General features: G+C 39.1%; 1 protein-coding gene across 31 annotated transcripts in view; it reads left to right on the top strand.

Moving 5' to 3' along the window:
• Positions 1–18064, top strand: part of CCSER1 (coiled-coil serine rich protein 1) — a 648564-nt gene that overhangs the window by 22430 nt on the left and 608070 nt on the right. The window lies entirely within an intron of this gene.

Raw genomic sequence — 18064 nt, 5'->3', positions numbered from 1 at the left:
GGGAGAGATGCTGAGTTTCGCTGTTTTGCCCGGACTGGATTGTAACTGCAACAAAATGATTACAGCAAATAGTCTTTCTGAAAGACAATTTTGCATTTATTTATCTGTGTAAAATTGTTTTCAGTTTGCAGCATTTGCACAGTTGCTATGCAGGCTTGTGCTTATTTTCTGACTAGCAGTTCAATTGGTAGACTGGAGAGAAGTGAAATTTCACGGTATATTTTTAACTAGATCCATAATATGCTAGTTATCATCATATCTAATTAGGAAAATACAAAATTAAAATGCATTCTTATCTAGGAGGACTGAAACAAGAACACAAAAGCAAGCTAGAAAAGAACCAGTGGGAAGTGTTTTCTATTAACATCCTAGCTCTACAAACTGCTTTTGAAATACAAGAGATAAATCTAGGTATTGGAAAGTCAGCTTAGAGAACAGCTGTGCATTAAGAGATGTCTAAGCTCCTTTCTCTGCAGAAGCAATTAGAAGCCTTTCCCATGAAGTTAATACTATTAATATAGCTATAGTAGATTTCAAAGTCTAGATCTAGAAGATGAAGTGCTTTGTGTCTATGCAGCTACTTGTTGAGCAAACAAATATCCCAAGAATTTGTTCCCCACAAAGTAGTGGGGAATTCATATGTTTTGGATCACGGGTATTTTAACTGTTCTCATAGCCTATAATGTAAAGGAATGAGAAGATAGCTATTCTTTGATTCAGATGTGTACCTATACAAAATATGTTTGCTGTGTACAATGTATGTATGTGTAGATTCTTGTATTTATTTATATGCATCAATAGACACAATATTCAAGCAAGGGTCTTTGCCCCAGGGTCTCCTTACCTAACTTGTCACTCCTTCCAGCAGAAGAGCTCTCCCAGCATTCAGGGGTTTGATGGATTTCCTTTCCCTTGCATGCTTCATTTGTTCTCCTTCCCCAGGGTGTATGCAGTGGGTGATGAAGTCTAAAATGAAGGATGTGCATGGCTTTCTGAACATGCTTGTGCAGAAAACTGACAATGAGAGGATGTTTGCTAGCTCTCTCTAAAACTTCCTCCTTACTGTTCCGTATTTCAGATGTGTAATGCTACCACCTATTAAGCTTTGTTTTAAAGATAGATTGTTTTGGATAATGAAGCTTCCTATTCCCCAAAATAAAGTGAACAATATGTGTATATATATATATATATATATATATATATATATATATATATATATATATCTCACACCCAGGGTAAAAAGGTGTGATTTCTGCTGAGATATGTGTATCATATGATAGTGATAAATTCTTATTTAGCAGATTCCACTTCTAGTAATGAAGGGGTCACTATTATCTATTATGTCTTTCCAGGAAATTATTGCTCTCTTCCAAGATGATTTCTGCAGAGATATTGTGAAATATAACTTACTGCCAAAGCAAAAACTGAACTTACAGAACACATGAAAACAGTTCCTCTGTGTCAGTGCTTACTAGAAGGTGCCAACATTTTTCTTTCCAAGGATAGATGAGGTCCAAGAAGTCAGCAAATAAAGTGTCACAGTGCATGTCTTCCCATATTCTGCCAAGGAGTCCTCAGACCTCAGAATTATTGTATTGCTGTGCTGTTGTTGCTCAAAGGCAAGGTTGCACTAGAGCCTACCAGGCAGGGAAGCTGGATTTTCTTTATTTTTCCTAGTGGTTTAAATTTTAGTTTATGAGCTGCTGCAGGAAATACTAACTTACCTAGAAATTCTGGGTAAGTTACTGTGTATGATGTTACCCACTTGCACCTGTTGTGCTACAGTCTACTTTCTACAGAAAAGTTTCTTCAGCCTAACAGATTGATTGATGATTGACACTTAAATATATACATGTGGGTATAGTTATTTCTTCTCACTATTTTAAGGTCAATTTCATGAGATGACATCTTCATTATAAAGAAAATACAGAGTTAAAAAAAAGAGACCAGTTGTTTTATTGTCTTCAATTGAAGCCTGTGAATCCACAGTCAGAAACAAAAAAAAAAATAAACCAATATATCAGGTATATCAGAGAGGTACCGAGGGAGTGATTACTTCAGCACTCCTGAAAATTGAGGGCTTGCCACAGGAATCCAAGGGGTTTCTGATACCAGTAAACTTGCCTCCCTGCCCCTCAGAGCACAGGGGACAGACATTGCCACTAAGTTGTCCTTTTGGAGGCTGGAAGGGAATTTAGGTAGGAGCTAAGCAGCAAACGTGAGATTTTCCTACCAGGTGGCTGGGCACTTTGATGATGCTGGCTCTAAAAATCAAACTCTTTGTTTCAGGTGATAAACAGTTCATAAAACTGAGTATCAAATATCTGTCTGTGATAGTGATGTGTTAGGGTAATATGTGAGAAGATATTCTCTGCAGGTACAGGAAAAGAGGAAATAAATTGTTAGAAAATGCTGGACTTGATTTATGGCTGTGAATGTATTTTGTGTATTCTGTATATGAAGAGCAAGAGTCTTTTGCCAATCTTAATGTAAAACTTTGACCTGGAGTGAATGTAAGTGGATCTTGGGAAATTCTCTCTGCAATCTATAAAACTATCACTGGAATGGGTTAAAGCTTTTCTTTAGACTCTGCTTAGATATTTTGTCCTTTGACTTGATAAGTCAACATAGAAGGATTTAAGCATTAAAAATAAGATTCCATTATCAACTAGACTTAATTGGTACAATTAATGAGCTCAGTGGAGCTCTCTAGGTTTTTACATTGTGAAAATTTTTCCATTCAGTGACGAATCTCTGTTTTCCTGGGGTTTTCTCATTTCCATCTCCTTTCTCCTGCAGAAATCATAGATTGCTTTCCCTCTCTAGCCCCCTGCCTATTGCTTATTAAATGTAACATGAAAGATGAATAACATAAAGGTCAAAGTATTCTGAGTAATCAAGAAAACTAATTATGAATTTTAGTATTTACTTTTAAGAGCAATTAGTCATTAGAACAAAAATGCCTGGAGAGAAAAAAAAAAGGTTTTCCTTCATTTGACATCTTTAGATCTGGATATATGTTTTACGCTTCAAGCAAAAGCTAATTCTAATGTAGACATTTCTAGATTAGGTTTTAATCTAGTCTAGTCAAGTAAGTGAGCTCATAAAAGGTATTTATAACAACACCTCTTATGTAGTGAATTTAGACCTATCAGTGGTAACATTTTGCTCTTTGATCAGTGAAGGTAACCACCAGATTGCCCTCTTGGAGAAGGATTAAATGCTGATTCCTGTTCTAATGAAAATAGTTGTCAGAAAGGTGTAGTCATCTACTATGGTCAGGAAAATCTCATAAAAAGCAGTTATCTGTATTCAAGATTCAACAGGAAAAAGTACCATGTGAGATGGCTTTGGCTAATGCAGGAGACTTTCCTGAGCTTGGGAACTAAAGGCTTTGTAACAAACTCTGCATTAGGTTTTGCAGTTCAGAAAAGCAGATTTAACTGTGTTGCCTAGTTGAAATATTTTACTTTTTCTGGACCCTATTTGAGCAATTTTTCTTATTTTTATTTGTTATTGTTATGAAATCCTGTTCATCAGTGAGTACCTGATGGCTCAGATGGGGTGACAGTAATTTTAAAGATACTTGGTGTTTGCCCCTGTGGAATGAGATGCAAAATCTCCTTTGTGTTATGTCAGCACCGCTGTGTGTCACGCTGTCACTATTTCATGTGCTGTTGACCTCTCTGAGAGCTGGCAGAGGAGATTCAGTGCTGAAATTCCCCATGTCCTCCAGTCTGTGCCAGTGCTGTGACAGCTTTGTGGAGAGGAAGGACTTGGGGAGTCGATCTTAAGCTACAGGATGTGAAAATTATTTAGTTTTCTTTTGTGTAGACCAAATGTGCAATTTCTCTGCACATTTTTATCCAGCAATGCAGCCAGGCTCAGGGTGATTATTTTTGTTCTTTTGTTCCTGTACTGAATACCATCTGCTACTGAATGAACTGTATTAAGAAAATTTTTGGTTTATCATATGTTTGTCTGATAGCATCTCTAGTTAGAGCTGACATGGTTCTTTGACTGGTAGATTGATTTCTGAATGTATCAGGTGAAATAAATCCAAGCCACTTAAATGCATATTTAGTGAGAGCTGGAAAAAAGTGCCTATTCCTGTATGATAGTCTGGAGCAGACTTGGGAAGAAGCTGAGTGTACTTTGGCAGAATGGATGTAGCAGGTGCCTAGAGCACTTCTTCCTTTTTGATCGGGTTCCCTGCAGCAGAGAATTATCTCAAGCACAACATAGGTTCTCACTGATGGAGCAGCTTGCCACTGGACCCAGGCATTTCTTACAAACCCAGTTATTCCCTGTTCCATGTATCTCAGCTGCAGACATAAAGCACCATCCCAAACCAATCCTCCCAGCTTTGGTCTCTAATATTAACGTGATTTCTGTAAAGCAAACAAAAACTTACACTTCTGTAAACACTGCTAATGGGTGTTATCTGAAGTACCTATGTGTGGGTACAGTGATTACAGGAAGAAGCAAGAAATGCTGTAGACCTGCATCTTCAGTGTCCAACCTCCTCCCATGCAGAGGGCTCTCTTGCAGCCTCCCAGCACCTTGTGCTGACAGTCTGTCTGCCAGTGTCTGTCTGTGTCCCTTTCAAGGTGCCTCATGTTGCTGGAGATCTGAGGGACAGCCTCTGGCTATGCCAGGGGTCATGCTTGAGGCAGAGCTGTTGTACAGTCTCCAAGCTTGGTCTCTGGGAGAGCCCTGGGGAAGTCTCATGTGCTACAGATGCAGTTTTAATTTCTCTTTTTTTTAATCTCCTTGGAGAGTGCTGGGAGTCAGCTTGCCCTGGGAAGTTCATGAATGACTGACATTGCTGAAGAGGAGAGTTCTGTTCATAATGTGAGGTTTTCTAGGCTCACTGTGATGTTCCCAGGCTGCTCTTGGGTAAGTCCAGAGTCAGGCAGCTCAGCATACCCTGAGCTTGCTCCTGTGGGTCAGTACTTTATCCAGCTCTCTGCATCTGACAGTGCAGTTGTTCACTTTGGTTTTCCCTACCAAACTGTCTTATAGCAGAGGTGGAGTAAGCACATCCAGAATTATCTCTCATTAATGGGTACAAGGACTTCCAGACCTCTTATGTCTCCTTTTGATAGATAAAAATGAAACTGCTCAGTAGTTCTCAATAGACAAAAATAAACTGGGGAAAAAAAAACCAAATTAGACTCCATTTCCCATCTTCCAGTTCTTTGTAATGCTTTAAAAGTGTTTTTGTACCATTTCTTCAACTTGTTCAGTCTGTATAGTGGGATATTTCCAACCCATGAGTGTGTGGGACTACCCGAGTTAGTAACATGGTGATCTAAACCTTGGCTGGTTTTCTTTTATGCAATTTCCCACCCAGAAAGAGAAAAACTGGAGGAATTCTGACTTTTTTTTCTGCTACTTTAATTCAATCAATGCAAAATTGCCTACCAGAAAAGTATGTTCAAATGTGAGGCAGTATTTTTGCCCATCTATAAACGGAGGTATGAGTACCCCCAGTCCATGAAAACCACTGCCAGTCCAGACCTCTGGACCATTTTTTGTGCTTGTAACCACAAATCACCCTGCAGCCATCTCTACACATCAGCTGATTTTTATAAGTATAAAATGGAGTGTAAATGGGTTAAGTGAGATGGAGGCCCATCTTCTTATGTGCTTAAAATAACAATAGAAGCAGTTGACTGCATTTTCTGTGGATACTTGGTCTCATTTGTGTGCATTCTCCATTGGCAATTGCTGCTCTGCTTTGCTAAAAAGATGAAATACAAAAATGCTCTGTCGAGTGCCGTCTGATTTGCAATGGATAGTTCATGAACAAAGACAAACTGAGCTTTATGAAAAGCCCAGAATATTGAGTGGAATGAATCCCAAGGATAAGCACTCATTTGTTTTGTGAATTTTATATCTAAATCATAAATAAGGCATAACAATTTAAATCTCCTTTCTGAATTAATCTGATATGGCTCTGTAACAGTACTAGTAGTTATGATCTTTTTCTTTCCCTTCAGTGCCTACATGAGCGCTGTCATTATAGCCCTTTGTGCTGTGCAATTATCTAGTGGCATTAATCACTGCACTTTTAAATAGTTTACCATGAATTCACATGTCCTGTGATTTGCTTATGTGGTAAATCCATGCACAGCTACAAGAAATATCTGAGTCTCTTTATGAGCCCTTAAGTACACACAGCTATTGACAGTACATTTTAATGCAGATATTACTGTTGCTGTTTATTCTATTACATTGTAATTAGGTTCCACAATTAATTTTAATTATTACTAACCTTACATTAACTTTCTAAATACCTCAGATATTTGCAAGATACATATGGATGGATAACGACCTGGAAAAAAATTAAGGATTGAGCTTTCAACAATGTGTCTTGAGAGGAATTATGGAAACACCTCCTCCTTCTCTTTTTTAAAAGAAACTAATGTGTGTGCAACATTTTACTACTGAACAGACATGCAGATTAAAAAGAAAATCCTGGCACAAGGTACAGCCTTGCTCATCATGAGCTGGTATTTGCGAGACTTTTTTTTTTTTAAATGTGGACAAAACACTAGATAGAAGCAGCTGCTATTTAAGATTATTTGAAGTTGGCTGAGCAATAAAGTTCACAGGGAAAGGAGTGATGTTAAGTTGTAAGGAAAATATGTCTGGTACTTGAACTTTGCTAATGATGCAGTTGTCTAAAGTGTGGAGGCCAACACTAAAGCAGCAGAAAATTGGGAAAGAAGATGGAAACAAAAACCAAGGCATTTAGCACAGCTTCTGTAAGTCAGAATACAAAGCAGGTCCTACTTTGCTCAGGAATGAGAGGAGATGCCAGGGCTTTGTTTTTTCTGCAGTCATTCCTTCTTGTTCCAGGCAGGCATAAAAGCTATTTCAGTGGGCTGGGAGTTGGTATGGGTAGAAATCACGCAGACTCTGAAACAACCATCACCTCCCGGGACCTGCAGCAGAAACCAAGGGCAGGTTTGTCTCTGAGAGCCTCAAATATCAGGAGAAACTGAAGGGAGGATGTCATCTCTCTTGCTCCTTCAAAGCACCAGCTGAGTCAGTCCAATTGGTACGGCACTGAAGGCACCGAGAATAATCCCAGTTGTTTAAACTATTCTTGTATAGGCTGAGGAAGCCAGCCCATGTATAATGTAATCATGCTGATGATTTAAAAAAAGAAAAAGATGAAACACTGTTCTGAGATTCTTCTTACATCTGCCTGAGCATCTTCTTCAAAAAAATTCTGCGGTGTATTTCTTAATTTCCTCAAGCTTCTTAATTTGCATGTCAAATAAAACCTCCCTGACTGATTTTGATGACACTGCAAGCGTTTAGCTCCGAAGACAATCAGTGTAAATTGTCACACGTTATCAGATAACCACTGACAAACTACCTAACCATGTGCCTCACAGCCTAATGTGTAATGATTTTTCTCATGAAATTAGGAAAAATCAAGATCACTACGAAACTGTGTCTTTTGTTTGGGAACACATTATGTGCAGTGCTGGAAAATGAGAGTCAGGTCAGGGAATGTGACTGAGCTTCCTTTTCCCTCTGCCCCTAAGGCCTATTTAGCCTTGAGACATTTACCATATGCCACAGATTATTTTAACCATGAGTGCTCCATATCTTTATGGGTATGGAGCTACCAATGGGCTTTCACTGTCACTGGACTTTCAAGGTTATTTTTCTGAACCAGTCAAACAATTATGCTGATATTGCAAACATGTCAGTCCTGATCTTAGCATTGTTTTTCTTTTTTTTTTTTTCACCAAGAATAAATTTAAGTGTCTATGAACAGCCATTTGTTACCTTGCAGTGTGAACTTGAGGCAGAGTGAGCAGAATGTGTGCATGTATATATTGCCTGGCAGGGGGTATGTCCTCCTTTAAACTATGGGGAATGTATATATTGCAATTTCATATTAGGCACATTGAGCTTTAGAGCTTAGTTCCCAGTCAGTTATCCTACTTGGTGAGGTGAAGTGATCCATACTAAAGGTATTTTTTCTGCAATATCTTTGTGAATGTCATGGAAACCTCTTTATTGTTCATAATTATTGTTCCCAGTGGAATGACATCCCAGTCTTATATGACAAAACAATAGGAAGGTGCAAAATTGGCCTTGTCAACTCTGATAGACTTGATTGAATGCACAGCAACAAAGAATAACTAAATATATATGCTTTCCTTTCCTAGGATATTTTTTGTTTGTATGATAAGACATAATTTTCTCTACATTGTGGTTAGCAGAAAGAAGGAAATATCTCAGATGTGCAATGCTATTATTAAAGGTTATCTATAAACATGGGTTTGCATTAGTTTGATGTGCTGATACAGTATTTGTTAGGAATTTTTTTCTCCTAAGAAAGACCCAGTCAGAAAGAACTTTTTTTTCATAAATTGGATTTACGGGTGTGTGTTCTATATCATTTAACAAGGAATGAGAAGATGAAAGGTCATGTACAAGTTTTACTTTGTTTGAAAGGTAAGCTTGAACTGCTTAAGTTTTGTTAACAAAAAAAACTACCAGAGCGAGAGTTTTTTCCTCTGGCCTGCTCCCAGGATTTTCTGAAGGGCCTCCTTGTCTTGCTCATCACTTCTCTGAGTGTGGGGTCACTTCCCCATGGCTGGAGCACTTGTGGAGAGCCCATCACATGAGGCAGGAATGCTCCTCAGCCATCCAGCTTCAGTACTCAGAGGGCCTTGTGGCCTTGATTCCTCAGCTGCTAAGGAGCCAGGGAACAACTGAAAAATAGAGTAAAATGTTTGCCAACACACTGCTGTCACAGTGTGAATAGAATGCTGAGCTTTGTGTTGCACACACACCGCTTCTCCCTGCTGATAAGAAATTATTTGGGTGCTAGCAATGTGATGGCTGACTGGTGTGAGAGCATTGCTTACCAGCTCCTACCTGCAGATGCTGGATTTGTGCCTTTTCCTTGGATGCAAATACACTTGAAATACTGCAGAGGACCACCCTGAAATTTTGTTTTGAGGGCTTGCCTCAGGTCCTGTCTTCAACCTGGGCCTCGGGGTGAAGGAAGAAGTGGGACAGTGAGAAACCGTGCTCAGACAGCCTGTGTCAGATGGGTGCTTAGAGGAGAGCAAACACTGGGAATCCATCAGGGCAAAGCAGCCCCTTGGGCTGAGCAGGACCCTTCTCTCCTCTCCCCAAGCACCTGGCTGTGCACTCAGCCTGGCCTCTCCCACGGGGATGGGAGGTGCGCCAGCCAGAGGGCTGGTGTTCGCTTTCCCAGCAGGTGGACAGACTTGAATGTCTGGTTCTGCCCTGGTTCACACGGTCTGTGTGCTAAGGAGATCAAAGCATGTTTATTTCTGGCACAAGACTTGATAGAGATTCCTGTGGCTGTATGTCAGCAGGGCATGGATGGGCGCTCTGACCATCGCAATAACCCCAGATCCACCCAGATGTCAACACTCCCCACCATACCTTTTGGGAAAAGAGTCTTTCTTTTACCTAGCAGACCAGCTTTCTCTACCAATTAGTTTGTAATGATCAAAGACATCTAATTCTCTTGAATATTGGTTATTTTTGAGGTTTTATGGATTAAATAATCTCAGATTTTCAGGCATCCATGTGAAATAGTTGTGAAACAAGATGATCAACTGACTCATTTAATGTTATGCCATACAGCATGGCTTGATTCAACTTTGAATTTTAGCTGTGTGTAGCTGTAGTTATAACTGAGAGGTGAATCACTACCCTTTGGTCACTGACCCTTTTGGTGTTCTTTGGGATCCCTGACTAGAAAAGAAAGGTTTGTTAAAGTTAGAAATTTCCCGTTGCTTGGTCCTAACCCATTGTAGTTAATTTTCTGTGTACCTACCATTTTAATGTTTGAATAGTTTTATTTATTCATTTTTCTTACTTTCCAAAGAATTTTTGCCAGCTTGTGAAGAGGCTGGTTAGTACACAGCCTATCCCCCACAGCTCTCTACCACATCACAAGCTCTGTCATGTGTTAGTTAGGGTGACTGGCACTGACTCATACTTTCTTTTACTGTACCTGTACTGTATTTTTTCTTCCATAATCAACTTTATTCATATGATTTCCTGCCTTTTCTTTATTCAGGTAATAATTCACATGCTAATGGGATTTTGTTTGAGCCTGTTTCTAGAAGAGTAGCTCTTAGATGAAGTTTGTCTATACTTTCCATTGTAAAGATCTTTTTAGATTTGAGATTTTATTTTTTTTCCAATAGCTGACATGGATAATCAGCAAGCAGTGGGCTTCTTAAAATCCCTTGTGAAAAACTGAGTAGGATGCCTGTACTATTTGCAGTAGTTTAGCAGAGATAAAAGCAATGTTAGAGCTCTCATGTTAAAGCCATTTTCCTCTCCTTTGCCTCGTGATTTTATGAGGCTATCCCTCTTTGGCAGGGGCTGATTTGATATTTTAGAGGGTCCACAGACAAATGTCTGTCACAGTAAAGATGTTCCAGGGTGCTGCAGGGCTTGCAGAGTAGCCAGGGCTCCCAGCACCATCATCTCATCAGGGATTTCCACCCGTGTCTGAACTGTTTCCACCATGTATTCAGCATTCAAGCCTCAGCTGGGCATCTGGACTCCTTGGAGAAAAGGTTAAGGAAGTCAGAGAAAGGAGTCCTCTCAAACCAGGAAAACCCATACTGCTTGTAACAGCTAAGAAGTGAATATTAAAAAGAGGAACTGGAGTTTGTATGTGCCACCCTCCTCTTCCTTTGGGGTCCCAAGTGTGACCCTTTTCTGGGGGTTTATTCCAAATGTGGCATTAGTTAGATGCATCTTTGAACAGTCCTGCTTCAAGCAGGGTTTGTACCAGGTGTCTTTCCGAGGTCACTTCTGAACTAAATAATTCCTGCCCAGGAGGAACTGGGTGGAGGGGCACACAACAACACTGCCCTGCTTCCCATGGCTTGTGATTAAAGCAGCTGCCTGTGAGAGACCCAAGTTCATAGTCCTGTCCTGCCTGTTTCCTGAAAACACAAATCCCTCTGTTCTACTCCTTGAGGGGCTATCCTGACAAACAGGTTAATAGATACTCTGGAGAGCTCAGGTCTCCTTTGGTTTCTTTGAAGGAGTTTACCTTGACAAAGAGACAGCTGGCTGTTGGCTCCATAGGTTACTGTAATTTCCTGCAGATGCAAAAGACTGGGCCAGTAAATGTGGAGTTTTTAATGAAGTGTACACAGGAGAGAACAGACAATAACTTTCTGGTTAGCATGCTTACCTGAATCAGGCAGCTGGGTTGGGGGCACCTGGATGTGGCTCGCTGGCTTCACTGCACTAGTAGACCTTTTGCTATTTGCTACACCTTCAAAAGCTCTTTAGCTCTTTGGGGAACATCCCTATATCTCCTGAAAACTGCTTATCGATGTCAAAACCATGTTTGCAAACCACAGTAGCAGCCATCCCAGTACCGAGGGATAGAAGCAATCCTTGAGTGAATCTAAAAAGTGCCCTCCTTCTTTCTGGCAAATCTCACCCTTGGCATGACCACCATGAGGTCCAGGAGGACTTCTGCCTGGTTTTGTTTTGTTTTTGTTTTTTTCAAGAAAGAAAGACTGACTCTATGGTATCAGGAGAGACTCCCTTCTGTAAATACTACAGTTATGGACAGATATGTGTTTTATGACCAGTGCTGAACACAAAATCTTTTCTTTAACTGCTGGGTAAATTCTAGAAAATCTGATTTTTTAGAAATGTATGCTGCAGTAGGTGAGAGCATATTCCCACAATATGGTAATATTGATCCAAATAATGCTATGTAAAACTCTGAACCTCTAGACAGGTGCATACATAAAAGTCCATTGATGTAATGGATTTTCTACAGCAAAGAAAAATGCTAGGTTTGGGGTTTTTTCCCCTCTGGTTTTCAGGAGTAAAATACTTCAGTATGCATTAAGAAGTATGCACTTTAATTGTAAATCAATTTACTAGTTTATATGAAAGGTAAAAACAATATTTTCAGGAATTTCATTACAATAAAAAGAACTCTTCTGCGAGAACAGCCCTCAGCCCAACTCACATGCTTAGCCAGATTAATATGAGTGGAATTCAAATAAGTGAGTCTGGATCAAGTCCAAGTCAGAATTAGACTGCAGCGAGCCCAATATTGAAGTCAAAGGTAATTTTCCAATTGATTTTGGTCAATACAGGATGTTAGAGCCAAGAAAGATGCTGAAAAACCTGATTTATATTAATAGTGCTGTGCTGAGGGTATACCTGCTTCAGCCACCTATTTTGTGCGCAGGGCATGGGGAAGGAGCAGGCAGCAGGCTGGAAGAAAATGGTTGAAGGCAGGATTTAAGGGCTAAAACTCTAAGGCAGCATTCTCTTTGTAGGCTAGTTAAGGAATTCAAGACTCTAGAGCCAAACTGGCTTCTCTAGGAATACCTGCTCACTCTTCTGATGAAACAGCCTAGGTATTTCTACACTAGAGAGCATCCAGTGGCATTATTTCCCTCACTGTGAAGAGAACCTGTGAGGTCCTTTTAGATAATTGGGTTGCTGGGCTTTTTCACACTAATTAAACAGAAAATGTTTTGAAGTGAAGTCAGTCACTCTCCCTGGCACGTTGCCATGCGGAATGGCACAGGGACAGACACACTCACAGCTCTTCACTGGCTGCAGCGCACAGAAATTGGTAGGAAAGAGACTCAGTGCAAAATGGCCTGTTCTGTGGAGATATAAGTAATAGCAACATTAGACCGATAAAATTCGACAGTGTGATTCTTGTGTGCAGCTGTAATTATTTCCCACTAAAGGAGGTGCGGGGGAAGCACAAAGCCCACGATTCCCATTGCTAGCAGCCTGCCTAGCAGAACGCTGCCTCCTCCTCACTGCCTCTCACAGACACACATCAAACAATTGCATTAGCACTTCTGCTGCCTTTCTTCTCCCACCCTCTTTTTTCACACTATTTAAGAGCTAAAGCAGAGTGGTGTTGATAGTTGAGCCTAACAGTGAGTTGTGTTTGAACACAGCTTATCCTATCAATGATAATTCAGAAATTTCTGCATGCATTTTGATGGCAAGTTTAAGTAATTTTTAAAGATGTGTTTCTCCATTCGCAAATAGTAAATAATTTGTTCTGTTTAGTGCTTCTGAAAGTGTGTCCTTGTGGAAAACCTTGCTGTGGAAAGTTGCAATAGGATAAAATTCTGCCTCTAATCACAGAAATGGGCTCTATGTGTTTGTGGATTTAGAATACATAGAGTTCTAAAGACATTTTTTATTTCTTTTATTTTAAAGACATTTTATTTATTTTATTATCTTTTATGCCTTTTTTAAAATTAAAAGGCCAGCATTACAGAAGAACAAATTTTAATACGTCATCTTTATTGCCACATTCACTACTGTGGGAGCAATTTGAAGGAACAGCAGCTCAGTAACTCTAGGTGCTTTCTATAGACAACTGTTTTTTTTTTTTCCTTGACATGTTTTCAACAGTTTTTGGATCAGGCCCCAAAATACGTGTAATTAGCTTTTTATAAAAGCTATTAAAGTGTAATCATCCTCCCATCTAGATTTTATGTTCTAGCTACTAATGCTATGGATGCTTTAAAATATACAGCTCCAAGCCCTGCTCTGATCCTATTAGCTAAGGCCTAAATGCCATTTTATTTTCAAAGAGGCATGGGGAAATTCTTGGGATTTTAAAAATGTACTCACCTTTTAAAAATGTACTCATCTTACATAGGGAATGTGTTTAGTACTGTAGTTATAGGTAATTCACCTAGTGATATGACTCCAGTGCTACTCCTACAAAAATTGTTAGGACCTTTGCTATCAAGTTCAGCATATGCATAAGTTTGTGTTCTCCACTTAGGTATTTGCAAAATACATGGATATTTGCTTATCAGCTTCCCTAGCAAGCTTTCTCTTTGACTTTCAAGTGTTGTGGTCTTACATAATCAGATGATGATCATAATTTCTAACTAAAATCTGTGGGCATAATTTTATTTTGAGCAGTCCCACTTTTGCAAGAGGAAATACAGACTTAAAAGAAAGTGTAGTCTTGAAAAGAACATTCATTTCAGGTGGAATATTTGTGGAAGTCTGTGGGAGTTAGTATCCAGTTCCTGGTATTTTAATAAGATTTAGGTCCCTAGCTCCTATATGCTCTCCAAAATCTCTGACTTATTTATTCCCCAAGATTTGCAATGAAGACCAGAATCCTGCTGGGCTAAACCACAGACCCAGTTAGAGTTTCTGCCTGAAAGAATCCTCTATATATTACTTCAAAGGTAGGGTCTGGTCAAAGCACAGAAACCACAGGATTGTGTAAAAATGTCCTACAACTACATTCTAGAAAAAAATATTTTGTCTTTCTATAGTGTTTTGTTTTGGTTTATTTAAATCCTCATTTAATGAATGAATTAATTAATTGAATTATCTAATACATTTTTTTTTTCAAAGATTAATTCAGTATCTTGGAATTAGCTAAAGGATATATGATTCGTCAGGTTTCATGGCAGGTACACAAATGTTTATTGAAGAGAGAAGCATTTAGGGACATAAATCCATGCTGCTTGTTGAGGCATAACTTACTGTTGCCCTTGGGAGGGAAAAACACACTGCACTCCTGTGTGTGTGTTAATGAACACATATTTAATATACTGGCATGTTTTACTTGCAACACTCAGGTTTTCGTTTTCCATTTTTAATACCAGCTCCAATGGCACTGGAATGTCTATGGCCTAGGTACTGATGTGTTAAAGTAATCTGAAAACCTGAAAACAAAATAGAGCTAGTGAGAATTATCTGTGTCTATTTCATAACTATTCTCTACATGTATCTCAGAAGGATCCTATTTATTGTCTGGATATGGTTCGAAGATTGTCATGATAAATATAGAAATATATTCAGGGAGGAGTAAATAGGGGCATGAAGGTCAGAAAACGTGCTGTGTGAATTATTGTCATTATATATTAGTGAAACAAGTTTTGTGTTTTAACCAGTTTTTCTTAATTATTTGCTTGTGAAGGGTATCTATTTGGTAATCTTTGGGCTCTACTGAACTCCACTAATTTCTGGTACCTTCCTACACGCATCTTCTATGCTTCTGCATTTGCTAAAGATTTTGAAATCCACACTACTGAAAATGTGTCTGTTTAATGGCAGTTATCACTTTTATGTGACTATAAATAGCATAAATTAAGAAATTACCCGGGGTAATGTTAACAGACCTTTCTGGTGTCATCCTTCAGGTCATTTAAACTTGTCACCAACTGAATAGGAAATTCCCTGGGAGTAGTGCAGCAGGGAGCTGGTGCCTTTCTCTGAACACCAGACCTGTTAACATAGATTCTCTTTTCCAGATGCATGTTTCCTAGGAAGGAATATGTGCTTTAGGGACCTGAGCCAAAATACAAGCCTGTTCAAACATTCAGTGCATGAAGCAACACTCAGCATTTCTATATTTGGGGAAGTGTGCTGATTTTTTTTTCTTACAGTCTAGGGTAGAGCTATACATCACGGGTGTTTGTGATGTTCATCAAAATAATATTGTGTAATAATAGAGTATGCAATGGAGTAATAAATATCCTTTAGGATTTAAGGCAAAGCCTAATAAATTCATTAAGCAGACTAGATTTCCAGCCCCTAGCAGCAGACCTTGCACTTACAGCAAAATCACAACATGCATTTGTCTTTGATGGAGACTTGGAAACAGACTTTAAAATGAGATGTCTGAATAAAGAAAATGCCCTTGCTTTCATAAATACTAAATATGAAGCTAAGTATAATAGACATGAATGTGGGAATGGAGGCATCTTAGCGTGTCTTTGTGTCTCAGTCTGATTGCACATTGTGAGGCCCGGTGGCTCGATGCCTTCTCTCCTTGAGCCTTGTGATCACACCAGACAGTGCAGTGGCAGATGAGGCAAACCCATCCCTGATGTAATAGAAACCTGAAGTGAAATGCAGGGCACCAACCTCTCTTAGACTTTGGTGCCAATTTGGAAATTTCCATGCAAATGGTGCTCTGTGAAAATGCAATCTCACATTTACATAGACCTGCCTCAGACTGCAGTGTGCATTGCAGCAAATACCAAGTAAGGGTGGTGCTGTGGAAAGGGCAATGAGGCCAGGCTGAGAAGGTGTTTTTGTTTGGTGGTTTTTTTTGGTTGTTGTTTTGTTTTTTATTTGGGTTTTTTGTGGGGTTTTTTATTTGGGGGGTGGGGTGTGTGTGTGTGTGTGTGTTTGTTTTTCTCTAGCCCCAGTTCAGCAAGGGACTGCCAATGCAATACTCTCAGTTCTTTTAGTCCCACAGGTCCATTCTCTAGCTGCAGCCTCAGATAGGACTCAGGAAAGTGCATGCTGATTATCCAGGCACACCATAATGCAATAGTTCATAAACAATATTTCTGCTGGACAAAAAAAATTCAAGGTTTTGGTTAAGTCTAAAATGCTTTAATTTTAACTTGGGCATATCTTTGCTGTTGTATTGCCATTTGAGGCCTACCACTGGTTGGTTTGCGTGACTACTAAAGATGTAAAAACTGTTTTTTCCTGTGCTTGGGGAAATATGGAGCTGGTGTTTTATGCAAAGACCAAATTCTTTGCCTCCCTGAAAAAACAATGGTGACCATCCAAGTTCAGATTGCTGAATTCTTGCTGATGTGACCACTGCATGGTAGATACAGTGCATGATAGAACCTAGAAGTTATTGAGTATCTATTTCTAGTCTTATTTTTTAGGTAGATTCCTATTCCTGAACACCAAGCTGAAAGACTTCATGGAAGAACATCAGTAAGTGAATGAGCTTACACATTTTTCTGCCTGTTGCCAAGATGCTGGTTATTGATCATACAAGCCAGTTGAATAATACAGAATTCATGACATGTTCTTCTGATTTTGACATTAACTATTATTAATGTTTGAAGGCTATCCAGATGTTCTTACTAGGAGACAATTTTTTTTTTTTAAATTTACTAAGCTAAAGGAGTAGATGAATGTTTTCTGTGAAGTCTGGATCGGTTGATAGGCATATGAAGAATATGGACATTTCAGAAGAGAAGTTAAAAGTACAGCAGTAGAAGTGAAAGGGAGAATTTGGGAAGGTAGTGCTGGAAAGCTGGCTTTGCTCTGCATGGGTGAATGGTACTGAGCAAATCCTGTGGAATGGATTGTCTGTAACAGCTGCAACAATAGAAGCCCACCTGTGCTGGTAACCTTTCCAGTAACTGGCCTTTTAGGTGCTACTCTACATAATATATATGTGCACCTTATATGTTTTGGTGTATTAATTTTTACTGCTGGATAGTCTACATTTTCTGCATAATCTCAGATGATGCCTACCTGATTTTTTTTATGGTTTTTTGTCTGGTCTTTTGTCTGCAGAGAAGGTGCTGCTCACTAAACACACAAGGAAAACTTTAATAATTCCATGCCAAATGAACAACTTGAGGTGCTATTTTGGCCCAAGGCAAACCGAATTAATGAGACTTAAATGCAGAATTTTCTCAGCCCCCCCAGGTTCACTGGTACTGAAGAAAGCTCCTGCTGTGATGATGTATTGGAGTCACAGACACCATAAAATGCAGCACATATTATTCTTTTTTAATCCTCTATTTTATGGTACAGAATACTACCCTCAGACAATGTTCTCAATGCTAGCACTCAATCTATTACAAATAGAAATATAGTTATTCCTTTCAGCAGGTTTCCTTCCTTTTCCTATTTTGTACAATGGATAAATTACAAGGCAGAAAAGAATGCTTGTTAACTTCAGTTTTGCCAAATATATTAATGTTATAAAAAATAATCTCAAAAAAAATTCCTAGACAAACCAAAATATTTCCACAATTTAAGTAAGATTAGAAAGATGAACAGATAATTTACAAATAAACCCTGGTAGCCTGCAGAACCAAAATATTTTGTCATGGGGATCCTCCAAGTGGAAGAGCTCAGAATGAAAAGTAAAACTGCATTCATGCAGACTTCCTTTGTTCAAATAAAAAGGCACAGAAACACACAAGGCAGCCATTGGAGGTTTTTCTTAGCTGCTGTTTGTGAAAATACAATGCTCAAGTCCTTTGGAGTCCTTCAGTTTTGT

The sequence above is a fragment of the Cyanistes caeruleus genome, chromosome 5 (genome assembly GCF_971803275.1).
Source record: "Cyanistes caeruleus chromosome 5, bCyaCae1.hap1.1, whole genome shotgun sequence".
NCBI classification, from domain to species: domain Eukaryota; kingdom Metazoa; phylum Chordata; class Aves; order Passeriformes; family Paridae; genus Cyanistes; species Cyanistes caeruleus.
The sequence above is the reverse complement of the archived record's forward strand: the minus strand, read 5'-3'. Positions and strand labels throughout refer to the sequence as shown.